This window comes from Lepidothrix coronata, unplaced genomic scaffold (genome assembly GCF_001604755.1).
Source record: "Lepidothrix coronata isolate B3197 unplaced genomic scaffold, Lepidothrix_coronata-1.0 Scaffold140, whole genome shotgun sequence".
In the NCBI taxonomy this organism is placed as follows: domain Eukaryota; kingdom Metazoa; phylum Chordata; class Aves; order Passeriformes; family Pipridae; genus Lepidothrix; species Lepidothrix coronata.
In genome coordinates, this window is record NW_016690320.1 from 479,312 (window position 1) to 507,026 (window position 27,715).

Genomic DNA, 27,715 nt, shown 5'->3' on the forward strand with positions numbered 1-27,715 from the left:
CAGTTTCACTGTGTCTTATTTATAGTGGAAAAGAAACTAATGGGATTTCAGTGACAGTGGCTTTCTGGTTCATGCAAGTTGGACAGTCTCGACAAGCTGTGCTGAGAGCGTGGGCTTGTTTGTTTACAGGTTGTCTGCTTTCCTGTCAATGCTCAGTGGTTTGCACTGCTCAGCCCACCAGAATTCTGTTATGTTTATTTATTTAAAAAAGGAAATAAACTTCCGAGGACTTGGTATATCCTTTCTGTAATAAAACACACTGAGCTGTGCTTCCTAGAATCTGTGATTATAGATTTGATTGGGTTGGGTGCCAGTTGAAGCTTTTGCTTCTCCCCTGTGTTAGCCTGAGCAGTTGCAATTGGTTTTGCACTTAAAAATTCCTTTCAACACTTCCTAAAAAAAACCCCAGAAAATCAAGGAGAAGGAAAGTTTCTGCGTTGTTACTGGCTGCAAAAAGGTAGAATAAATGGTTCCATTACCTTTGGAACTGCAGTCTGTACAGTGAATATTGTGTGGTCGGTAGAGAAAATCCAGAGTATCTTTACTGCCATAATTTCAGTGTTGATGCAATAATACTTGTGAATGCCCCCCTTCTGATTTCAGTGGTGTGATCTAAAATCCAGCTGCAGAGTTAAGTGCTGGTGTCCAGTTGAGCCCNTGAATAAAAGTCAGTGTTTAAGATTAGTCACCAGACTTGAGCGTGCAAAGCAAATACACTTGACCCTCTGGTGTAATGTCAGGGATTATTTCAGTAAGTCTAACTCACAAGGAGAAACCTGGAGATGCCTTTCTGGATCATCTGTTGTCATTTTTTTTACTTAGAATGAGCTCTACAAGCCCCATGATCTTTGTACTGTGTTTATGTTCTCAATAGTAAGGTCTATCTGAATGTACATTTATTATACATAACATGATCATTTTAGTAGTCTGCTATTTTTGATTTGTTTTTAAGTTTGTGCTTAAACTATACTTCATAGCTGAGAAAGAGTGAGGGATTTTTGAGATGTGATACACTGATTGTGATTTCAATAAAACAAAAGATAAGGAATGAAGATACAAATTCAAATGTCCATATTCCTCTCAGCTGTGACAGTCAAGAACCAGCTCATTCTTTTGTGTCAAATACATTTATTTCAAATGCATTATTCATTCCTTGTGGTGCTTATGTGGATTCCCAGTCTCGAAATACCTTTCCTGGGAACACTTACTGCCCATAAATTACCAAAGTCACACTAAGTATAATATTTATTAACTTATAGCTGTGTAAATTATATACAGGTACACTAGTCATTTGTATTTAAACAGAGAATTGATTCCTTTTGATACTGGAAAACATCCAGCCTGTATTATTAAGTTTTCTTTGAAAATGTTAATGTAACTAAGCTGCAGGAAAAGCTGTTTGAATGCTCCAGAAGCCACCAGTTATTTCAGAAGAATACAATTATTCCAATATTACACGGATTTAAAAAACAAAACCAACAAACATGTGGTGTGGTATTATTGACAAAACCAGTTGTTTTCACTTTAAAAACATGTAAATTTGAAGAGGCACTGACTAAAATACCTTTATCTCCAAAGCTCTTTGCTACATGCAAAGAACACCTCAGCAGTTTGAAGTTTGGCACATTCAAATCTAACCTTGAACTGTTGTATGTGTTGTTGCAGATCACCCGGGGTCAGGAGAACACCATCTCTTCTCTTCTCAGGATGCAGTAACACGGACCAGCTCATTGGCAGCATGAGAATCCATGACCCAGCAAAGACAGAGGTAGGTGTAAGGTCTTTTTTTCTGTTTTGTGTCCACCATCACCACACTCTCTGTAATTTGGGAAGATGTACTTAATTCCCTGTAGCTGCAGGTGTCTGATTGTTCTTATGCCTGTTCTGGCATATAACTGTTGCTGTTCTCATTTGCTGTCACAATGGTCTTATCAGTTCAACTTCTTAATGAAATTGAAATGGGTGTGACAAATTTATTCTGATTGATAGTGTTGCCCTTGATTATCAGGTTGTGAGCTGGGTGTTGTGTGCTCTGGGTGCTGGTCAGTATGACCAAGAGCATCAGTGAGAGTGGATTGCCACTGAACTTGAAGAATTTGCTTGCACTTTAATTTGCATGGGTTTCGTTTTCAAAATAGGATCTGAACTTTCAGTAGAAGTGTGTAGCCCAGAATATGCATTATGAAGAGTTACAAGTGTGAGTGTAAGGGCAAGCTTTGTTTTTGGATAAAACAAGAAATGCCTGATTAATCTGAACTGTAGAAACATGGTGGTATTGACTCTGCATAAAGGGTAGGAAGAGGTTTGGTCGTTACATCTGTCCCATACTCTGGTTCTGTGTGGCTCATTATGCTGTGAGATGAGCAATAACTCAGAAGTAGCTTTTTTAGGACTCTTGGATGGACCAACATTATTTTTAGTTGGAGTGGGTATTGTCTTTTGATATCCAACTTGCTTCCTGAAGACAGGGAGATTTTCTATATATCTTCATGCTATTCTTGCTTAAAATAACCAGCACAGACAAAACCTTTACCCATTTGCTCTCTCAAGTACACTTTACTTAAGACTAGGTGTTATGATTTAACTTTCTAAAAATCTGTTCATCACCATTGGTTTAATAGTAACTTCAGCTTCATATTTCTGTTTTATAACCTCAGATGCTTTACAACTTTAGTAAAGGCAGCAGTAACAGGAACAAACAGCCTGGACTGCAGACTTGCCAGTGAATCACACCCACTGAATTTGAGTTTCACTTCCCTCCTTTGCATGTATCCAGAGAACCTCAGTTAATGACAGATGGCAGCTATGACCCTCATGCAACTTTGTACCCTAAAGTATACAGAAACTTTCAGGGCTGTATGAGTATCTAATTATTTCTGTTTCACTCTTTAATAATGATAACTTGACATAAAATGTAAAAGGAGCATAAGTTCCTCCTTTCCTGGACAAGACATCCTGTGTGTATACTATGGAGTATAATACCTGAGGCATCGTGCCTTAGCTCACACCATCGAGTTAATCCTTGCTATTTGGAACTTTCCATATATCCACAGGACAACACATTTCCCTGCTGAATAATGATATGCTTCTTTGTAAACTATAGCCATAATATTTAGTGGATTATCAGGAAAGGTGTGAAATCCAAATACCAGATTTTTCGTGACTTATCTACTGGTTGGGGATCGTAGTTGGGGAGGGTTTGTCCAGCTTTCAGGAGAGTATTTGGAAGATTGTGAGGAGGCTGTAATTGAAACTAGAACCATAATGTATCTCAGTGTCTCATGATACAATGAAATCTTTGCAGGTTGATGCAATTAGAAATGACAAGTAGGGAAAACAAAGTCCTTTCTTCACGTTACAGTGCCCATTTCCAAAATAAAATGCTAATCTAATATTCCGCTCTGTATAAGATGTTTTTATGCTATTTGTGTGCTTTCAGATGCTTCTGGTTTTCAGCAAGGTCTTGCTTTTGGCTCTTTTATGGATGACCTGATTAGAGTATAACAAGAGAGTTTATTTGCTCCAAAGTTAAAGTAATGTAATTAAAACATAGTTAACTATAAAATGTACTGGAGTTCAGAAGTGACCCAAAGTCTCGCAAAATTAAATTTTGCAACAATATAACCATCCCCCACACACCAGCAGAGCTGTGTGCTCTTGCTGTGACCTTCAGGGGATCACGGCAGTAACGTAACACATCACATACTGTATGTCTTTGCCTTTTTTCTGAACCTATAAGTTCCTTTTTTGTGAACTGCCTAATGCAATTCTGATAATTCTAATGGTGTGTGCTGATCACAGCTACACCTGTGGAAGCTCCACAGCTCTACAGGCTGTGGGAAAACCTAAATGAAATGGTGAGATCTTTTCTGTGCTTGTAAGTGTAGCAGAAAATCAGCTGAAAGGGGAAGATGGAGGATTATATAAGGAGCTGGGGGACTAGTATATGCTGATTTACAGGTGATGGTTAATCATGTTCCAAATATTAGAGTCTACTCCCTTTTTTGCTTGTGATAGAATTCTTACTTAGCAGGGATTACTGTCTGTGCTACTTAATACAACGATTAATCTTCCATACAATTCACTGGACTTATGTTCATGTCATCCCTGAACTGGTGTTTTGGATATGTAATTAGAAAGTAATGTACTTATGGGTAACATTCCAAAGCATCAGCAGCTGACCTGCTGTGAGCAGATGAGTTCTCTCCAGTGGGTTCCAATGCCCCTCACACACTGTGCAGCTCTTCAGAAGGACCTTGGCAGGCTGGAGATGGGCAGAGAGGAACTGTCTGAAGTTCAACAAAGGCAAGTGCAGGGTCCTGCACCTGGGGAGGAATAACCCCAGGCACCAGAACAGGTGACCTGCTGGAGAGCAGCTCTGTGGAGAAGGACCTGGGGGTCCTGGTGAACCCCTGCTGCCCTGGGGGCCCAGAAGGCAAATGGTGTCCCAGAGTGCATTAGGAGGAGCAGTGCCAGCAGGTTGAGAGAGGTGATCCTGCCCTTCTGCTCAGCCCTAGTGAGGAACACCTGGAGTGCTGTGTCCAGTTCTGGGCTCCTCAGGACAGGAGGGATATGGAGATCCTGGAGCAGGTCCAGTGAGCACAGCAAAGATGATGAAGGAAATGGAGCATCTCTCTTATGAGGGAAGGCTGAGGGAGCTGGGGCTGTTCAGCCTTGAGAAGAGACACTGATGGGGACCCCATCCATGTCTGTCAGTGCCTGCAGGGAGGGGGCAGAGGATGGACCAGGATCTGCTCGGGGAGGACCCAGGAATGGGACAAGAGGAACGAGCAGGAACTGATGCCCAGGAATTCCACCCGAACATGAGGCAGAATTTCTTTACTGTGCAATGACTGAGCACTGGAACAGGCTGCCCAGAGAGGGTGTGGAGCCTCCCTCACTGGAGATACTCCAGAACAATCTGGGCACAATCTGTGCCACGTGCTCTGGGATGACCCTGCCTGGGCAGGGAGGTTGGACCAAATGACCCACTGTGGTCCCTTCCAACCTGACCCACTCTGTGATTATACTTACTGACTTTTTCACTCAAGGCCCTTTATCTTGGAAGACATCTCTAACTACTTTATTTCAAAAATAATTTTGGAAAGTGGATTTGATATACAGGATGATTATTTTGATTATAAAAAGATTTCATACTCTATCAGATCTAGGCTTAGTAAACTGATAATTCACCAGACATGAATTCTCTTCTGTTTTAGATACAAATATATCTAAAATAATGTTGAATGCAGTGATATATTCCTGGCAGATCATGCTTAATGTCTCTGCAGTTATGTATTAACTGAATTAATGCCAAAAGAAAAAAAGGGGAAAAAAAAAGCATTTGTAAGTCAAGGGTTGAATTTTGATCTTGGGATTAAAGCACTTTCTAGCTGGATCTGCCTTATCAGAGGAAACAGAATTTACGAGGCAAGTGGAAGCAGACAAAGGAGGAAGAAGTTTTATAATAGATGCCACAGCATTTCGGATATTTTAGTATATATTAAGTCTAATGGTGAAGAATTGGGGATATTGGGCAATGTGGATCCACCGACCATTTTCTCCTAATGGAGACCTGCACAACTAGAGAGCCCAGTTGCTCCTGGCACTGGGATTGGGAAAGGAAGACAGCTTTGGACAATTCTGTGCTAAATCTGGTTGGTCAGGCTTTGTTTCAAAGTGTGGAGTTTCACGTTCAAGAAAAGTGCTACTCGTCAAACCAAAAGCCTTACAAAAGGCATTTCAGCCTTTTTGTTTTCACAGTGGAAAAGAACCCTATTTATAGCAAGAGTCCAAAACATTTAATATGCTTGTCAATAGAACTACTTAGTCATCTCTCAATTATCCAGGGAAACGGGAGATAAGAATGGGAGAGAAATTAAGTGTAGTACAAATTGTATGCAAATGAGGCTTATAAGAATATATTCAGTAAGTTCATTTTTAAAAAGCCTGTAAGCAGATTGCTGTAGGGAGTAGGTGTGGGCTGCTTTAAACATCAGAAAGCAGAACAGGGCCTGATGCAAGTACCTTCCCCGGAGTGACTGGGAGCAGGGAGAGGAGCAGGGAGAGGAGCAGCACAAAGGCAGGACCATCTTCAGGCCCTTTACCAATACAAAACTGTGAACTGTTGAGGATGGACTGTAGATCCAACGACAGCATCAAACACGAGGGAGGGGACAGAGTATAAGTATCACTGGAGCACTAAATCACGCATAGAAGAGCATTAATGCAAATGAAAAAGCAAAGAGAACTTCCTGGTGACAAAACTGTTGCTCTAACTCCCACAGCAGGATCAGAAGCTGCCAGCTCTGTGCCAGTGTCTGCTGCACTGCTGGCCAGGCTGACCTGCTCCTGGCTTTTAAGTGAATTAGAGGAAAGATAAGAAAGCTTAAAGGTGCATGCTGATTTTTTCACTTTTTCTTTTGCCACATATTTTCTTCCTCAAGTGTGAACAAAATTCATTAACTGTTCACTAAAAACATTGAGAAAGTCCAGAGGTGCAAGAGGGAACCATCTATTTCATCATCATGAGATTTTGTTGCTGTCAGTATGTGCAGTAAAGGCCACATTTTGTCTTCACACACAATGTTTCCTCACTGGAATCCAGGGACAATACAAACAAAGCAGTGGTTTCTTTTTAAATATTCAGTACTTAGCATACCATTTAAAAAACTTTGAATAAACAAGTGGTTTAGCTGTGCTGGGAATCACTGACATTGATAATTATCCCCTTCACATGTATCCTCTGTAATAATTAGTCTTACCTGTTCATTGACTGATTACACAGCATCTTCCTATTTAATTTAGAGTGCTACATCCTCTTGAAAATACTGAAAATATAAGCAGGTGTGCTTTCTCACTCGGGAAGGGATCTCTCCACAGAGTTGGTACAGACTGCAGAGTCGGTGCAGAACACTTGCTTCTTCCTTGTACTTAAACTGAGTCATTTTCTGCTTTCTTTTTTTCAAGAAATATCCCTTTCAATATATGTCTGATCTGAATTCCACTTTTTCTTAGTGATAAAAGCTGCAGAGAACTCAATACATTCCCGTTTGGGATGTGGCCTCTGCTCACTGGTGACTGTCCTTTGTTGATGATGCCATGGGAATATTCCCATGATGGTCCTGCCCTCTGTGGAGGTCCTTCATTTAAGATTGAATATGTTGCAAATGAACTTGGAATCCGAATAATAAATTGGTATTAAACCCTCTTAATTTAAAAAATACATTGTTTATTAAGCTATAAAAACAGTGTTTGAATTTCTTTGAGTGAGTTAGGGAATGAGAACTCTGAATTAGTTAAAAATGCAGTTGTGGTACTTCTACCCTGCAAGGCTTCATAGCTTTTCATTTTTAATACTTCTCAGATAACAAGTAAAATAGAATAGTAAATATTCCTGTAGAATAGTAATTATTCCATAATTATTAATTTCATTTAAAATTTGCATTTGTATATCTTTAATTAAAATGCAGTATACTGCAATTAGGCTATATTCTGCTGGTAATATCATCCAATACACACAAGGAAATTGCAAATTTAAGGTTTAGTCTGTACCTAAATGTTATCAAGGACCCCTTGAGGGTACTATCCTTTGCATCCAGCTACTATGGATGTACTTTGCACTCTGTGTACACTCAGGAACTTGTAGGGACTGGTTTTTTTCTTCTGTATATTAAAATAAATCATAGTAATTCTGTTCCTGTCAAGGAGTTTATAGTTCTGGTAAATAAAGGAGATCAATATCAGGCCCTTCCTTTGCAGTCAGCACCATTTTGCCTTCTAACAATGCCTGAGAGCCTGAAGAAAGGACAGTTATATTTTCAGTGGTTTGAATCTATTTGAGTGTGTTTGCAAACATTTCTATTCAATATCTTATGTGTTAGCCTGCAACCCTTGAGGAAAAGCAGGTGGGTGGGTAAATAGCTTAAGTTTTATTGGTCAGGAATTGAAATATATCCAGACTATGTGTTTGCCCTATTAGAGAGGAAAAATTGAGTTTTGCATGATTTTATCATCAGTGATCCAGTGAGTTTGGGTGGCGTGTTGTAGTACATACCTATGCCATTAAATGCAAAAAGATGGCTTTTTTTTTTTTTCCTTTCTCAGTCTGGAGAAATAAAAAGCATTGAAAAGAACCAGATTGTGCTCTCTAGATACAATGTATGGACTCTTGATCTTTTGAGAACCTATAACTTCTTTTCTTCAGGGCATTACTTTTCCTCTCGTATTCTACTTGGGAGAAAGACTTTGTTTTGTGAAATATCACCCTCACTGATGTTAGCCTCTTTCTGTTAAAAATTAAATTTAATATGCTAATTTGATCTGAGCAAAAGCAAAATAATCTCCTTTGCATTAGTGACTTGTATTTATTCCAATGGAACACTAATTATTTCTCTAAAACTGTTTATTTTGGACTATAGTAAAGAATCAATATATAATAATCACAGTATAGCAAGCATATGCATCTTATCATGTTATCATGTAGCTTAAAAGATTGGTTACTTCTCACAGTAGTTTTTCAAAGCAGAATGTACTGAATGACCTCTCTGAGGCTTCAGACAGTTTGATACCACCAGAGCTCCGACAGAAATCGGTAGGGACTGGAGACAGCAAGTTTGTTCTGCAGTTCTAACAGTGTACCTGGTTGTCAGGGCTGTGCCTGGCCGTTTACTCAGGGCATGGAAGTCATTAACTGGTTATCCAGGGGATGCAGGAATTCCCTGGCTGTTGGTCTGTATAGAGGAGCTCGTGGAGCAGTTTGCACCTGGCTGATTGGCAGCACTCTCAGCCACCTTCGCAGTCAGGGATTTGACTGATGGCTTCAGGATCTTTCCAGGTGGAGTTTTGGTTGGTTCTCCCCTGCCAGCTCCTGCTGTGTCCAGTCCAATTTGGTGCTTAAATTACGGCCCTGGGTAGAGTGTCCTAGAGATTTCCTGCTGCAAAAGAGGGCAAATGGAATGTAGGCGAGATATTTGTATGTAGTCTATAGATACAGTCTATAGAAACTGTTCCTGTAGGTGTGAAAATGGCCATATATAGTTAAGATCAAAGCAACTAAAGCACACAAGATAAAATGCACGTGCTGGAGTGGTTGTGTGGGCCCATGGGCCAGCTGGGCTGGGAGATTTGAGCAGGAGAATGGTCTGGGTGGTCTCTCACAATCCAGATGTGGAGGACACTGCAAGGACAGAGGCTCCCACTACCTTCCAGACAGACACTGGCCACCCTGGTAGAGAGGTCTGATTCCCCATATCAGTGTTACCTGGTCCTAAACAATTAGGGTTTTCTTTTTAATGACCACTCTGTCCATGGATGTCAGTGCAGCAGAAAGCACCATTAAAAATCAGTGCCCTTTTTTGTCCTGGTAAAATTTTACCATAAAATGGTTAAAATACTCTATTTTCTCTGTTTCATTTTATTCATAACTTGTTCATAAAGTCACTTTTGACTGCAGTCTTTCCCCACTTCTGTCTCTCCCAGATACTTGCACCCTGTCAGATCTGTCAGCTCAGCTGCTTAAATGAGCCCTGTCTGACCTGCTCCAGCTCTAAGAGGATCCGAGGGAGCTTTAGCTTTTCCAAAGTAGTGATCAGATAGTGTTTATTGGATTAATAATTAACATGACCGTGCTCTTGCAAGTATGCATTTTTTATTGCTAATTCCATTTTGATAGTAATTGAAGCTGATTTATGTTTTCTCTTGATAAACAAACAAGACTCTTTGTTCCCCAGTTCACTTTGCCAACGTCTGCAACTTCCTTTGTTGACTGTTCATTCCAAACAAAGAAATAACTTGAAACAATTATTAATATAGCTGGAAAAAAATTTAAAGCTTGCTTTAGTTTAAAGCTTCTGTCACTGTTATGATGCAGTCTTAATAAATATCTCATAGCTCTCTGCTTTCTTTGACTAACTTTGTTCCTAGCTGATGATAAATGAGGCTTTGAGTGATGATGCTGTTGGAATCATCACCACTTTGGCAATGAAACACTTCTGCTGCTTTTTCAGTTTTTCTTTTTTTTTTACCAGCTTGGACATGGTATCACTTTTAGATGCATCAGACCATGGCAATTACATAGACGTTATTACCAGTGTAGTGTTTCCTTAATTTTTTTTCCTGGCTACAAGACATGATGATCCTCTTCCATTTGCCTAAAATGCTATTATGTTTCCCACTGAGCTGTAAAATTTGTTTTCCAGCTTTCACTTAGCAACTTTTCTTTGTTATTCATGGTTTAAATGGTAGTAATTATTCAAGTGTAAAATAAGTATGCACCCCCTGTGATAGTTAAATATGTTTTTCCACTGTGCAGTACTGTCTGTTAATCTATAATGGGTGATTATAATGTATTTATGTAACTGTATTTAACCACATATAACCATGTTTATATAACCCCTATAACCATGTTCTGCAGAGGATAAAATGGAACATACATTGTGGGTCTCTGCTTTAGGATTATGCATCCACAGTAACAGCAGAGAAGAGGAATAAATTTGGGTAACTGGGAGCTTTTTACAGCAAATATCTATAGAATGTTTGAAATCTGATTTTACTCAGTGAAAATCCCTAGGAAGAGTGAATGATATCATAAGTGAAACTGTTGCTAAATCATGTAGGGTGCTCATGTCTTATAAGTGAAGGAAATTGTCTCCAGAGCTTTTCCTCCTGTTTCTGCTCAGACTGAGAAGGAAATAAAGCAGGGACAGGCCTTCTCCAGGGCTCAGGATGGAGCAGGCACAGATGGCATGAGTAGGGTGATGAGACATCCCAATTTCAAGAGGGTAACCTGGAGTGAGAGCCACCATTTGATACCAGACTTTATTTGTGAGGTAGCAATTTCCTTTGGTTTTCCCTTTTCAGACCTCAGAGCACGGAGCCCTGCCCTCCAAAGGGAGTGTTTGTCCCGTGTAACCCTGAGCCAGCAGCACAGATCTCGTGGCATGGCTTATGTAGTCTACTGATGGTGAGGCTGTTGGGGCTCAAATCCTTGTTTCCATAAGTTCCATGCTCAAACTCTGGATAGTTTTAAACCACAGTGGAACTCCTGTGACTGAACTAGGAGAGTGCAGCAAAGCCCTTCCACCTGCGGCATCATTTCTAGGTAGTAGCTGTTGTGACAGCAGAAATATGTGGAGGTGTGGATCTTGTCCTATGCTTCAGCAGCAATAGGCACTTTTTACAGTCACTAAATGCTGTTGTGAATCTTGTCTCTGTGGCAACCATCCAGAGCAAACCCCAGCATGTGCTTCTACCTTCCACTGCTTTCCAAGCCAGGCAGGACAGAGTTCAGTTTGTCTCCAAACCAAACACAAGAGATGCACAGGGCAACACTGAACAGCTGTAACTCCAAAAGGGAAATTTGCCTGATTTTGTGTGCACATAGCATATTATTAGGAATATTCTACTAGGAAGAATAGGGCAAAAATATGTAACATTTTGTCTGTGTGTATATTAGGAGAGAAGGTGGTTTTCACTCAGATGCCTTGTCTGGTCGGTTGTTTGATGCACCTTAGCCAGGCACGGGGCTGAGAAGGTGGCTGTCCTGTGCTCAGATGGAAAGATTTGAATATAAACAAAAGGACTGAATTAGAATAAATGCACTGTAATCATTTTTTCTCTATACACAGTTATAGTAATGCTGCTAGTCATGGTGCTGATGTTTGCAAAGCTGCAAATTATTAACTAGGGCAGATGAAGATTATTTGGTGCTTCCTGGGGTTAGCATAAATTTCCAAAATATTGGGAGACACTGATAATTTACGTGGTAGGAAAAGAAAATGCTGCTTTTGACTTTTCTTGTGTTCCCTTAGTGCACATCTGTAGCAGAAGATAAAATGTTCTGTGTGTGCTTGTTTGTGGTGGTTGCTTACAAAAACTGCAGCTTGAGGGGCTTATCAATATTAATATACCTCTGCAAGGCTGAAGTTCCTCTCATGACATGAATGCTTACAGTAAGAGGCTTGGATACAAGCATCAGAAAAATTTTATTTAAATGCAAACAGAAAAGGACCGTTAAGGGTAATGTCTAGTGTGTGTTTGTGTGTCCCTTATTTTATATGTGTGTATATACAGAATCTATATATATATACATGCATGCATAAATGTATATGTTCACATATACATGTGGACGTACAAATTTGTAAAAAGGGTAAAGTTTAAAGCTCCAGGGTATGTTTCTTGAACAGCTAATGGAATTGCCCGAGGTTTTCAGGAGAAATTTGTAAATGCTGCACCAACATCACCAAAGATGGAGTTCATGGTCTTCAGTGGGAATAGCTGCAAACCACTGATGATCTGTAAATCTGCCAGTCAGCAGTGCTGACTGTGTCATGGGGGTTCTTTGTGCTTAATTGTCCACAAGGAATTTGTTTTAATCTTCATCTCTGTCTTCACAGCTGGATGCTCTCTGGAAAAAAGCGGTGTGGGGTTTTCTGTTTGTTTAACTCTGCTGCTTGCTGAACTTTGGGAAAAGACTTCCTAAACTTTGTCTTGGGCTCTGACATAGCCCGTTGTAGCTGGTAAATTACTTGAAAGCATTTGACAAGAATTCTCTCTGCCACTTCCTTGGAAAGGGTGCAGAGGCAGGAGAGCCACTTGTGCAACTACTTGTCTTTGTTTTATATGTAGTTATTGCTGTCAAACATTATCCTGAAGTAACCAAGTGCATTATTTGGACAGGTCTCTGACAACCATTTGCAAGCAGTTTAACCTAAAGCAGTTACTGCACTGTTCAAAGTTATAGCAATGGTTTTCTTAACTTGACCAAAGGGAAAAAAGATTAAACCTTTGCTCCTTATTTGTCTTTTCAGATAGCTGTGAATGAAACAGACTTTTTTACATGAAATGTCCCTGCAAAATTATCATTAGATCAATTTTTTGATTCCAAAAATAGAAAGAATATTTCCAAGATGGAAGAAAAGAAACAAAATCCTGTTTTATTACATTTTACAACAGCGGGGGAACAAAACCATTAATGTTTTGGCTGTGAATTAGCGACTAGTTAAGAAATCTTGCAGTTGTGCTAAAATGATTTGATGCTGCTCATCTTTCTGGCATATTGCTGGTTCATTGCTTTTGATGCTTTCTTGTTCCCTAAAGAAAGGAGTTATAATATGGGATGAATTATGCTGTAGTGTGTGTGCCCTTGCATCTCTAAAATTGTGGCCCATTACTTTGGCTCTCAAAATAGATGGGGGGAAAGTTTGGTATAAATAGCTTCAATACAATTGCTAGGAAAAGCATTATATCCCTGTCATTGGTGTCTATAAGAATACCTGTCTCTATTTCCAGTCAGATTTAATACCCTTGGGGTCTAAATCAATAGCTGCATTCACTTGATGGATGGTTCCCTCAGTGCACAGTCCTTGTCCTCAGGTGTAAGCAGTTTATGGATGGAGAAATATGTAAAACCAGGAAAAGACTGAGGGTGCTTTATTGTCTGTGTTGTGAAGCTGCTCTCCACAGCATCCTACAGAAACAGGAGGGAGAGAGACTCCTCCAAGGGACAATCCCAAGCAGCTTGATGGGTCAGCCCTCTGTACTGAGCTGTCCCTGGAGAAGGTCACCCTTCTGGTGCAGCTTTGAGCACCTGCAGTAGCTGGTGACCAACAGGTGTCTCCCTGAGGTGTGTCTGTGGACTCACCCTTTCCATACAGAACAGGATACTCGATTGCTTTGGCAGGGAAGGATGTCAGAAAGATCCCTCCAGGGAGAGGAATTGCAGACTTCCTTTCTCGTGAAGCTAAATCCAGATAAGAGAGAGTGTGTCATTGAAATTCAAATTAATAAAATATTTTGGTGTTATGAGTCTGAGTTCATGCAAATGTGGCCTTTATACCTGCTTTAAGTACAGCTCCCAGGCAGAACACATGTTTGAGAGGCTGCAAACAGTAGGAGTCAGCTGAGTTGGTTTAAATGTGCCTCCCCCCTGCTGTGATAATTAGCAAAAAGTTGACAGAGAATTAAACGTGAGGGGTTTGTTTCTTAAACATTGCCTTTTGGATGAAGCATAAATAATGAAGCAAAATACGTCCATAATTAATATTTTGTAATTCCTACAGTTCACTGAGTATTAGATCAAACTGCAGGAGCACTGGAATATTAAGTAGCTTGTTCTGCTCTTTAAGGAGCTGATATCAGAGTTCTGATCACACTTCTTGGTTTTGAGGCTGTAATGCAGACCTATTTAGAAATCCACAAATAGTGAAGAATTCAGCTTCGTGTAGTACTGGGAGTCAGTTAAGAATTGTCTGCTGTTCACAAACAGCCAATTTTAGAATTATCTGGCAGAAATTCAGATTAGGTGCTTGCTTTCCAGAGTACTAGTGAGGAACATGTCTTCCCTGCTGGCATTTTGAAACATTATGGGAGTCAGTCCTGGCTTCAGCTGGGACAGAGTCAAATTGTATATTAAATGGTAGATAAATGTACTCATTCTGTGACGGTGAAAAAGGATCTGAACTTTAATTCAGAAAGAATAATCTGACCTAGCTGTATGAATTTGGAGGTGGTAAATAAGTGCTCTTTGAAGTATTATCACTCATTGCATGATAATGCTGTAGATACAAACTAAACATATGTAAGTATAAAAAGACCTAGAATACCTTTTATGTAGTAGTAATTGCTAAATTTGAACTCATTTAGGAACAAAGTTGGAAATTGCCAAGCATTTTGTGAACTTATGGCCTTTCTAGTGTATAAAATTCTTAGTAAATCATTTAAAAAGTGTGAACACACCCACATATTTCATGGGTACATTTTCAGTTTATGAGTAGATCCTTCTCCATGGTTTCCATCACTGAACTCTGGAGGTTCAGACACTATCTGCAGCTTTGGTTGGCCACACTCATTACAGAGTGAAATCTTCTTGTTGCCTCCTGGTTCATGTTAGGGTTGTCCTTTGGACTGGAAGACCCACTGATTTGATTCTCTCACTAAAAATTTGTAGAATATGGAAAAAAATCTGTTCCAAATCAGTACAATTTGTAAACAATTTCAGGATACCTTTTAAAAGATAGGACATGGTTTTGTCATTCTGTCAACTTCTCATAATTGAAGAGGGGATTTAAATAAAATGTGTGGGCATTTGTGAAAGCAGCTCTCAAAAAAATCGGTTGTGAGAGTTTTATGCCTGACTTTAGACACCGTGTGAGGGTTGTGGGGATACCTGGTGTCCTGAAAGCAACAAGTTAGGAGGACAGAGCACTGCAGGGGCAAGGGCTGGTTGTTTTTTCTAGTCTCAAAGTAGAATTCTTCCCTCAGTATCTGACTCTTGAACGTGGAATCAAGCAGAGCCTTGCTGGAACAGGACACCTGTATGTTCTTACCCCAGGGCTTCTGCTGCCTCAGCAGCCTCTGTAGTGTAGAACTGCCTTTTGCAGGTGAGAATTAGCAAACACAGATTTGTAATACAGCATTAACAAAAAAGCTTGAACCATTTTTCTGGGTTTAGTAGTGCACAATCTGGGAAAAATTCTGATTAGGACAAGTGATAACCTTCCACTTCATTCAAGGCCACGAAAGAATTTATCTGTAAGAATATTGAGTTAATTCTTGCAAGCTCAGTTCCCAAACTCATCAGCAAAAATCCAATCTTACTGTAATTATACACTTAGTTTTGAAGATTTTTACTTCCTAGTGACTTGGTTGTGTTGATTAGTCTGAGGCCATCAAGAGTGTTACTCAGAGATTGATGGCACAGAGATGCTCTTCACATGAGAGGAACTTCAATTTACATGGTTTAAATCAAATCAGGATCAAAGTAGTTTATTTGTCTCATTAATGACACATAATTATTCAACAATCAGGGAACTGTAAATTCAGAATTAGAATGTTTTCTATCAAGTCTCTAAACACATGTATGCTTTTATTTATTAAAATGAGATATCCGAATTCCATTGCATTTCATTAAACACCAGAACAAATTTGCAGTGTTTGAAGTAAAATTGTTTAGAGTAGGGGAGGCTGTAGAGCTAAACACAAAGTCCTCTCTGCCTTTCACAGCCTCACAGGCAGCAGTGAGGGTTTGAAATCAGGAGCCAGCCAACACCACCATGGCTCAGAGGTTCATGCTGTCCTTGTGACCGTGTCCTGGGCCGGTCAGGAATTGGCCCTTCTGTAGCCTGGTCACCAAGGGAGAGGCTCTGGTTTGATCTCCAGCACAGAGAGAAAAGATGACACAGAGACTTGAGAGGCCACGTAAGCAGCAACTTTAATTATCCTTCTATCTTCTAAATACAGCCTTTGAGAATTGATAAATTCATTCTGGGGGGACACAAATGTGACACTACAGTGTTTCAAGGACAATGGGACTGCAAAGTTGTGTATTACATTAATGTAATCTGGTAAACAAGTTTAAACTCCTTCATAATTGTGTGGGACTCCATGCTGATTGAAGTGGGATAGTCTGGTTATGTGTTATAGCAGTGGCTTGTGTTCCTTTGTGTAATGTTTAATATTTGGTGAGTTTGGGTCATTAAAAGCACGATAACCTTGGATCCATAACTTCAGTTTAGTTTCTAGTAAGAAGGACGTTGTCTTGAAGAGCTTGGCAGCTTGAAATCTGTTGCAAATGAAGAACCTTTAAAGTGACTTTCTCCATTTGCAGCTTTGTAGATCATGGCTTGCAGTTCTGATACCAATTTTTACTAATGAATTGAATCCTTCCTAACACGATGTCAAATTCTGTTTCATTTTTATCTTGCATAGGGTGAGATGTTGCTTTTTCAATAGCAAACAGAATGCAAGATCAAAGAGAGCTCTATGACTCAAATGTTCCGAGCATTGATAGTGTGAATTAACCCATCCATTTCCTTAAAACAATCTTTGCATCCATAAGAGTTACTGAACCAGGGGCAGAATGGATTCAGTGTCAGCTCACTTATCTGGCTTAGTGGCACATTAGGAAGCAATGCCTTCAAAGCCCTGGTAAGGGCAACTCCAGTGTGTTGTGTTCTTACTGACCTCAGGTATTTGCATCATGGGAGCACCCAGCTGGCTGTGACTGCACCTATCAAACAGTGTCTGAGCAAACTAATACTGGAACACAACACCTGGAGTGCTGGAAGCACAGAGGAGCTGCAGCAATCCAGCCAAAACCACCAGTGGTTTTGGCTGGTTTGCTGCAGCTCCTCTGTGCTTCCAGCACTCCAGGTGTTGTGTTCCAGTATTAGTGGTTTTCCATCCAAGCCACTGGCAGCACTGGAGAACACATTTTAGAGGTCTGTGTCCTGTCCTGCTGGAGAGCTATATGGGTTTTTTTAAATCATGGTTAGTGCTTATTGAGCTTTTTGAACTTTTTCAGGGTGTGTAGAGGTGGAACTGTTTAAGAAGTTGCTACAGTCTCTTATTGATAGAGCAGGTGAAAAGTTTGCACCGGTTCAGCACTAAGTGCCACACACCCCACAGAGAGCCCTTCCCACCCTGCATCTGCTGCCTCTGAGCTGGGGCTGCAAGGCTGACAGACACACAGCTGAGAGCCAGGACACCCTCCAGGTGTGGGCTCAGACATCTGAAATCAGAGTTAACTCTCTTGGATGTTATAATCCTGCCTAGTTTTAGTAATCTCAGAACAATACTTCTGATTAAGGGCAGAAATAGCAAGTACAGATTACATAACTGCAATTTCTAGTTGAACTTCAGCTGCTTATTCTGATGAAGCTGTGTTAGAAGCATAGGATTGGATTGTTATACTGCTCTTTAGATAGTGACAGATTAAAGGTAAGACAGGAAAACATGAAAATTAAGGTGAGGTGAATCTTCAGCTCCCTTTGAGGAGCAGAGACTTTGAGTGAAAGGACTGGTGCTATGGTTACATGATAGTTACAAGACTTAACATAATTCAGAATTATTTGGAGGTCTCCATAATATCACTGACTTCTGGCATCCTTTAAAGACTGTAGTGGCCACCTGATATTTGAAAGCAAAGGAACTCCCTCATATCAGTGTTCTCTCTTCTGCTGTGGGATTCCACCCTAGGATTAGCACTCTCCTCTTTTATATTTTGTGAAATGCAGTCATTCTGAGCAGATCACTGTGGCAGCAGACATGGAGACTCCTAATGCACTGGCAGTGCCCATGTCTAAAGTAGCCCTGGGTTGGTATTGTTGCTAATGAAGTCAACACTGATCTGGGTTTGTTCACCGTGCTGCATAATTTAAGTCTGATATTTACACCCCTCAGTGTCATTTTAAAATGTAGCATGTATCTTCTGATGCTTTGTGTTATTTATTCTTTATCAGCTTTTTAAATTTAGCAGGGTGAGTAGGAGGCCACCCCATACACGGGAGGAATGCCAAGGAGTCCAAGTTTTGGAGGAGGCTGCAAATGGAACCAAACTGGGTTGAGGTGTGAAGAGCTCACTGCAACAAAGGGCATTACCTTGCACTGTCCCTTTGCTCTTCATGCTGCTTTTCTGTAAACTTGCTCCCAGCTGCAATGGAATTTTATTCTCTCTCAGAAGTTCTTTGATACCCTATTTACCGTTGCCATCTGGCTCATCAGTCCTGTTAGATTAGGACATCTGTGCCCTGCTGGTTCCTGCTTTCACTGCATCCTGGATATCCTTGGGCTTTTCTTTCCCCTCTGCATTAACTGCCTACAAATTTGTTCCTTGGGTTCCTGTGCCCTGATCACATTCTTTCTGGCCAAAAACACTGAAGAGAACCTTGTGGCATGTTTGTTGCCTTTTCCCACCAATTCAAAGGGGAGTGTTAATCCTCTTGATTAAGGCCAGCTTCAGCTTCATAAATTCTGGGGAAAAAAGAAGGATCATGTACCTTGCTTCTGCCCCCTTTGTGGTAATGGCTGATGGCAGGCATTTTGAGTAAGGAACCATTCACAGGTTGGTTGCCTTTAATGGTGTTTTGATGATATGGCAAAATTCCCAGCAGTGTAGTGATGTGATTATGAGGTGTGAGAACATTTTAGGGATGTTTTGAATATGAATGCATTTGTGTCTGTGAGGCATTACCATCCTGTGGTGCTGAGCCATATTAAACAATGTTATTTATAGTTTCATTTTTAGTCTTTTTATTCTGACATGTTTACAGAGAATTGAGGATATATCAAAATATATATGGTCATAAATAAGTCAAAAAAATGTTGAGATTTTTATGTCTTTAATATTTGTTTAAGGCATTATTGAACTTCTGCAATTGCTGAACCTCTTGCATTTCAATTTTTTTGTTTTATAAGGCAACAAATCAATGTGAAGCTAAAGTGTAATGTTTTTTATTTTTTCTGTTTCATTCTATATTGTTTTTTTAAAGGTCTTTTTCTTTCTTCCATTGATTAGTGTAACCAGTGGCAGATTTTGTAGCAGCCTGTAGTCAGATCAAGTTCTTTCCATCTGTAAACAGAAAAGTCCTTGTGCTTATGTTGTCTGTATAGTCTCAGGGAGAATCATGTAAGATTTAAGTGCCCTTGCAAGATGAAATACCAGACCTTGCTCACAAATCAGCTCTTTAACATACCTAAAGGAAGAAGCTGTATCATACTGTTTTATGAAGAGTATGATGAGTGAGGAAAGATTCAATCTTTTTGCTTTTTAATTACAAGGTAGCATGGAGGTTAAATCAGACAAATTTTAAACCCCCTATGCTTATGCTCAACATTTCAGTTACATATATCCTTGGCTTATGACTATTCAATGATGGTAAGTTTTTATATATTCATATATCATTTTATATATCTGCACATGCACAGATATATCAGTAACATGAGACAGTTAAAACATTCAGCTTTATGATTTGTGGAAAATCTGTTGCTTTTTGTGGGCAGCTTTGTAATAAATGAGTGGATTGTTTATAACTGGCATCACTGTGCTGTGAAGTATTCAGAGATATGTGTTATGTTACAGCAACTCCTCTGGCAATCTGTCCTTCTGAGCTTTAGTCTTACAGGGAGTCTGGGACCTCAGGGAGTGCATATCTGAATATTCTCCTGCAGGAAATATTCTCACAGGAAATGGAGAACACCTCACTTTCCCATTCTTTGTTTTCAACTAGTGAAAGAAAGTTGCTGAAAATCTGTATTGCTGGTGAGTGACAACACTCTGCACTCTCCCTGTGTAACTTGTGATTAAACCAGTGCTTTGGCCACCTCCTTCAGGTTGAAGGCGGTGAGAAGGGAAAGATACTTAGCTAATTCAATGTGAGATTATTTTATTTCTAGTTTTAGCTAAATATAAATCTTTAGCAAGTACCTTTCTTATTAAGAATGAGATTAGTTAGTTTTTGTATGCAGTTTGCAACTTTAACACAATTAGTGATCACACACAATGTAGAGATCATTAAGAACAAAGTAAATGTGAATTCCTCAGTACTAGTATGGGTGGCTACTGTCGTTGCCTTAGCACTCAACAAGATTTTTGGAGATACTCGATGATTTATTTAGAAAATGGAGGAGGAATATTAACTGGTTTGAGACATACAGAGAGAAGCATATTTTTCCTGTTTTTCTTTATCAGAGAAGAATCTAAAGGGTCCCTATAAGGAAAGTTTTACATTTGTAACAACTTTTTTCTGTCCTTGCATCTCAAGTTGTCCTTTATGCTGACCATAAAAAGCCATTTCATTCAAGTGCAGACACTTCTGTGATGGAACCATAATGCAGGAGAGGAAATGAAGAAAAACATCATTTCCAATTAAAGCTGCAGAGAGAATTTAGGTAGATGGAATGTAATTACACAGATTGGAATCTGTCCAGTGTTCCAGGTCTAACAGCTCTGTAATGAAATAAAAATCTTTTGTTTACAAATATATTATTCTCATGAGTGCATCCTGCACTCAGTTCCAACCACTTCCAGTATTACCCAAATGAAAAAAAAAAGACAGTTTGCTGTTGTGAGTAGCAATTGCATTGTAGGTGCATCCTTTTGTGGATTTGTTCTATGATTTTTTACCTCTTGAACCGTGAGATCTAATTTGTCAGATTTCATTTTTCTGTTTTTTCCACGTTCACCCCTACAGCAGATGAAATCTTACTCTGCTGATCAAAAACAGGTGGTTCATTACAAGGCAGGGAGGTCTGATGGGTTTTTCTCCACTCTCTCTCTCTCTCTCTCACACACACAAGGGATATCAGGAAGGCAGAAATACCAAAAGTTTGGTCTCTGCCTTCTGCAGTAATAAACTAGTCTTGATTTAAATCCATTTCTCATTCCTTGCTGAGTTTCCCAAAAACTAATCCCGAAGGTCAGTGTAACTGTTTTAGCTGTGGACATATCTCTGGTTACTGTACGGGGATCCTTATCTGGACAAGTGCGGTGTGGGGTTTTGAGGCAGAAATAAGAAATTAATTAGAGTCATCATTATGTTTTAATGAGCTCAATTGGTTCTTGAAGGAGATTATTTCTTGTATGTTCTTCTGCCCAGAGCAGTGGGGGAGGAGTGTTTACTGTAGTGACTGTTGATAGACACAGAGTAAATAGGCTGACAATCCAGATATCATTTGGGATGGGTGTGAACTCGGAGGTGCTGTGCCCTGACAGACCTTACTGCAAGGAAACTTGGACTTGATTGGTGTTACCTACCCCTGAAATGATCCAAACAAGAACAGTATCTTTATTATTTTGTGCTGTGAGTAGTGTATCTAGGCAGCATTTTTTAAAAATTATTAAGAAAGCCAGACACCAAAAATTCTTTGACTTTCAGTAACTGAGAAGAACATAACTCTTTTAAGCAGATAGAAAAATTGGTTTACAACAAACAATTGCAAAAATGAAATGCATTTCTAACCTGAAAAAAAAAAAACAAAATTTCAGCCTTAGAATATCAGGGATGGAGTTCCACTGGGGGAAAAGAGGAAAAAAAACCCAGTAACAAAAGTGTTAATGGACTGTGACACACAGAAGGTAAAGCTGCATGGCTGGATGACCTTTATGGCCTTAAACGCCGTGACTTGGAGCCTGTCACTGATACTGCTGGTATAGTCCTGAGCTGTGTTTTTAGCACACCTGATATGAATCATGTGTATTTTTAAAAAATGAAATTAAAAAAACCCCAAACACAGAAGAGTCATTCTAAACACAATTCCTTTCTCTATCTTGAAAATGAAAATGCAAGCAAACTTGTGTGTAATACTGAAAATCCATAAATTTAAGCCATACCTTTAGCTTCTCAATTACCAGAAAATTGCAGCTTACTAAGCAACTGCTGCAGAGTGGAGCTACAGCCTGTTAAATATTTAAGTACCGAGAAAGAATCCTTTTCTGAAAATTGTTCCATGGCTATAAAACACATCAGTTTTAATTTTCCATAGTAAGAAGTAGTTGTGCAACAGATTCCTTTCATTTTTTACTGCAGGCACTTGCGATTTTTAAAAAAATAGATTAAAATAGTAGATTAAAAGTTATCAGTAACCCAGCTCTACAGCAGAGGTCTGTGAAAAAGCAAGTCCCGTTGCAGTGAGGTGCTGAGATGCAGAGTTCAATACCAGTTAACTCTTGAATCACTTGTGATGCCTGGTGGCTTCTGTGGTGCTCATACAATGGTCCTTCAGGAAAGAAAGCACTTGCAGTGGAAAACAGGTTAAGAGACTGTGTGTGAAGTTGTGTTTTCTGGTTTAAAATTAACTGCAGCACAGCAGATCTGCACTCAGGAGATTGCACAGCAGTGTATCTCCACAACACAGCCTGCCTTCACCCCACCCTCGGGGTTCTCAAAGCAGACCTCCTGGTAGGACTCCATCATCCATGTATGGGCAGGAACTTGGAAGCACTGTCTTATTTTTCTTCTGCTTGGGACAGATGCAGGCTGGATGTGAATAGATAGATACAGACTGGATTTGAAACCTGGGAGCTGTGAGGTGCTTTGCCTGGTCAACAGGCACACAAGGATGGGAGCAGAGCCTGTGTCTTTTTCATTATCCCTGATATTGTTTTGTTGATTCAAACAAGAGGATGTTGCAATTTAAAGGATACAGTTATTCTCTAGTATTTTTTCCTTAGTATTTGTGAATATCTTTATTAAACGTACTTAATTATGAGTCTCCATAACACACTTTTCAGTGTTTGAGACCTAAAAAGATTTACTTGTGTGGAGTCTGGCTCTTCACAAACTGCCCACACTGCTGGTATAAGATGGTGAAAACCACTGTGACCCAGTAAAATACAGTGTGATACCAAGTCTGCAGTGGTAACTGTTGGCTGTTTTCCCACACTCCATTTATTTAGATTAGCAAGCCAGTGAACACAGGAAGAGGAAAGCAGCAGGCACAGGTAGGCTTCTTACCCATTTCTGCCTGAGGAAATATCTTCATATGAAACTGTCTGACAAAGCCAAAGAACCAGGTTCCATACATGGATGTACTCCTTCATGTAATTCTTCCATAAATAATTAATCTCCCCAGGAGTCATGGAATAACTATAAAGTGAAGGTGTTGTTACATCATCATTAATTTGCATTTTCCTAATGATGAAAATCTGTATCTGCAGATGGTGATTAGTTTATTATATCTGATAAACATTGTATGAAATTTAGATTAGTTAGGAATAGCATGTAACCACGTAGACTGATGGTCTTTGTAATCTTTCTCATGATTGATTAGAGCCTTAGTAGTGGTTTTGTCTTTTTTAAATACACTATCAAATGTATTCCTGAAAACATTTTCAAAGGTTGTTTCCCTGCAGGCATGATAGGTACAGATATTTTGGTGAAGTTAATACATGGATCCAGCCTTTTCCTTCATTCAGTAGGATCCATTCAGCCCTGCTATGACTCTGTAGACCTGCAGAATTCAGCCCCCGGGGTTTCAGCAGGATGTCACTCCCTTGGGTGTTCTTTGCTATTCTCTCTTTTGCTCGTATTTTCTCCTTGCAGTCCCTTAGTGTAGAAATCAATTTTAAATATCATGCTCCTTGATTAGACCTCCTTTCAGGAATGGTTTAGGATCATCAACCCTGCTGGAAAGAGAGACAGGAAGAGAAGCAGTGGGGAGAGGGAGGAGCCCAGCCGGGGTGTGCCGTGTGTGCAGCAGGAGGAGGCAGCAGGAGCCTTTCTGCCTCTTTAGTCATTCACAGGATCTCCACAGGAGACGTGCAAGTGAATTCATTTGGTTTCTGCCCAGCAAATATAAAATTCTGATCAGGCCACATACTTTCTTCTTCCTATTCTCCACAGAATGAGCATGAACAGACATTATGAGCCAACTTTTGCCTTTTTCCAGGTGGCTCCAGTAGTTTTAATCTTTGCACGTACTCAGAACGAAGCTGGATAGGAGGTTGCCTTTTTATACAAAGAGATGGATCCAAACTCCATTGGACTCAGTGGGATTCTTCAGCATTAGTGGCTTTAGCAAATTTAATCTTGAGCCCATAATCAATTTTAAAACCCTACTGCAGTTTAAGTTCTGCCTTTTGCCCTCTAATCCTTTTACCATTCCTCACCTTTGAATTATCCCCCCTCTCCAAAGCGGGTCTGTCAGTTGAGTCACTGTACATTCTGTTTAAGCTGCTTGCAAAATTTTTAATTAGAATAGTTTAAGAACTGAATCCCTCCAAAGATTTTCCCTTGCCTTGCTTTTTATTTTTATCTGTTATTTAGGATTATGCAATTTTCCAGGGAAATACCCTTTTGGAAGACAGAATGAGGTTGGCAGTACAAGCTTCATAGTGGGTTTAGGGAACATTTGCTAAAAAACAAATTTCGAAAAGTCTCAAGATAATACTACTTTTATGCTTCTTGCAGTACTAATCAAGGGTTTGAAAGAAGGTAATTATTTTGTCTTGAAAGTTCCTGTGATGATACTGCGATACTGCAAATATAATAAAATGATGCTTTTTAATGGACAAATGCACATGTATAGAGCTATGCTCAGTCAATATATAAGCTATAAAATTAATAAAATGCATTTTTAGAATTGTATTTACAAATTTACAGAGCAGTGGCTAATATTGGTTCTTCAAAAATTAGAAAGTACATTCAATTCTATTTCCTCATGCTCAAAATAATAATGGTTTTAAATAAATTAAGAACCTGAATCTTCACCCTACTTTTTCTGTTGCTAAGTGCAGGCCACTTCCAGGCTTAAGACATTTCCTGTCAAGGTAGTTTTAAACTGGCATATTTGATATGTCCTATACATACCCTATACCCTTCTTTTGCAATTGCCTGGAAAGCTTCAGAAGCAGAACTTTTCAGAAAACCTAAATGAGTTGAAGTCCACAGATAGATACCATGTTTTCACTGAGCTTTGGAATAAATTCTGAATTATTTAATGGACCCTAAGGATGGGAATTGGTGATAAACTGCAAGCATTGAGTGCTTACAGTCTGATAAATTTGAACTTGAAAAGACATCCATTTTGAAAGGGGGAGAGTTTTGCATGTGAGGAATTTCACATTTCTACTGGTTATAAAATGCAGATATTGCTGTGCAGTAAATGCTGCAGGCATGGATACACAAGGAATATGGTAGAAGTTTGCAGAACATACAAAGCTTGTTCAGGATCATGTAAACAGCTTTTCTAAACTGCAGAATTATGTGAAGAGATTTGTGTCTCAGAAATGTTAATTTTATTTTTCTTACATAAGCAAAATAGTAACAGTGGTAGATTTTAGTTTTCCAGGTCACATATAGACACCATTCAACCAAGCCTATAATAGCCAGAACAGAGAACTGTCACTAAGACAGCAATGAAGCAAACAGGGCTGTAGACAGGGTAATAGTGGCTTTTTTTAAGACCTGTCAACTTCACAAGCTAAATTCACTGTCTTGGTGATTTGAGATGATTATTGGAGCAGGAGGGAGGGCTGGATGGGGACAAGGATTTTCATAATAAGCCACCCCACCCAGGAAGATTGTCTCTCTTATCTGCTGGTATCACTCAGTCTTAATGTTTGAGATCCTGTGGTTCAGTTTTTATCAAGGATCTATAAAGCACCTTGATCCTGCTCCCACAGCTCTTTTGCAGCTGAGGTTTCACCATTATTTTCAGTAGAGGACCCTGATGCTTCCTTGGGAAGCACAAGGCTCAGTGTAATAATAGGACTCAGATAAACCATAAGAAAATTCCTGCCACAATAAAATAAGGAATAGGACGACTCTGGGAGCAGATTGGGTCATATTGTACTGTTCAGTCTGTGCTTTAATTTGGAATTCATGTAACTTCCCAGCCTGTCTTTTAATTTCCTTAATACCACTGGCTCCAGGCATGTCTCGTTATGTGCTCACTGTTTGCTTGTGCTGTTCTTTTCTGAGAGCTGAAAGCTGACTATGCCATTTCAGAAGCTTCTGCACTAGGAGTGCTTCACAGATGTGTCCCTCCAACAGGGACTGCTGGCAGCTGTTATTCATAAAAATGGATAATGCAGCTGCGTTTTAAGCAGAGTAGTAAAGTCATAGTTAATGTCCAAATAAAATTTGTATGCGTATAATAACAACTTTTCCTGTACTACAAATAATTCATATATTGACAAAATCCCCATCTATTCTATATGTTTTAAGTGTTTTCTTGATGCTAATATTTCACATGCACAGGTCACAGACATTTTCTGGCTAATAACACTGTACTTGTGCCATATTGTTCCACCCTTGTGATATTTCCTTTGCATGAAGGGTGTGCTTTCCACACAAAAATGATACAATCCTAACATTTTTTAATGCACAGTCTGTATTTTTGGGGTATTTCCAAATACCTCCAGTTTGCTTCCCTTCCCAATTAAAACAGCTGGTTTCCCCAATATTTTTATAACAGTAGATTTCTGGCAGCCAGTCAGTAATCAAGCTCTGCTTAGAGTTATTGTACTGTATCTCTTCTCTGGAAGCAGGACCACTCCTCCTCACTTTGCCTGTAAACAATGTGCTGAGAGTTACAAGAGCCTTATATATAAAGTCAATCCCAATCCCTCTCTATTTCATGATGGAATAGACACTCCATTTTTATCAGTAGACTAGTAGATTTTATTGGGCCGTTCTCATCAGAGGTTAAAAGTGTTTTCCCAGAGAGAAAGCAGGAGGTTTGATAGCCCAGCAGCTGCCCTTTCAAATACAGATGCCAGTGACTCACCCAGGAAATACGAGGAGCTAATGAATCCCACCAGGAACCATTCGTAGGTTCCTCACAAAGCCACGTGTAAGTACAAGCCCTGTCATGCCACACGAGGTTATCAATCGCTGGGAAGCCACAGGAGGAAGAGCAGGTACACCAGGGTGGAGGATGAATCGTTATCACCTACAAAAAGAGCTTGTCTGTCTCACTGCAGGGCTGCAAAAGGGCACAGGATGTGTTTCTTCCCCAAGCACAAGCACTGAAAATAATTGATTACAAACTGATAGCAAGTATTGCTGAGGCTTGTGGTGCTTTTAGCCCCTGAGCACATCCTCCAAGATCACACCTTCCTCGGCACTCGCTCACCATCTCTGCACTACCAGAGGTTTGTCAGCCCACCTTGCAAGTTAGACTTATTTTCAGTAAAATAAGAAATAGATTATTTAATGAGATTTAGGCACAGTCACATGGGCAATCATTGAAACAAATGATGCAAATAAAACCCCAAAAAACTTCCTGGTAGTTCCAGGGATTTTTTTTTTCCCGAAAATGTTGTGCTGGTTTTCATGGGGCAATCCTGTCATCCCACAGGCTCAATTGTAACTATTCAGCAATTTGTGATCTTTAGGGTTGTTGACTGAACATTTTTGCAGACACAATTCTTTAGGAGGTTGCATATCTGTTTCTGAAAACTAATTTTCAGATCTTTATTGTATTCTGTTATCTT

The 27,715-nt window shown here is 39.7% G+C and overlaps 1 protein-coding gene across 4 annotated transcripts in view; it reads left to right on the top strand.

Moving 5' to 3' along the window:
* MYO1E (myosin IE) overlaps nt 1-27,715 on the top strand; it is a 242,482-nt gene that overhangs the window by 48,951 nt on the left and 165,816 nt on the right. For all 4 annotated transcript variants that reach the window (XM_017827513.1, XM_017827514.1, XM_017827515.1 and 1 more), the window contains exon 3: nt 1,666-1,768. The gene's annotated coding sequence lies outside the window, so the exon portion shown is untranslated. The remainder of the gene's footprint in view (nt 1-1,665; nt 1,769-27,715) is intronic.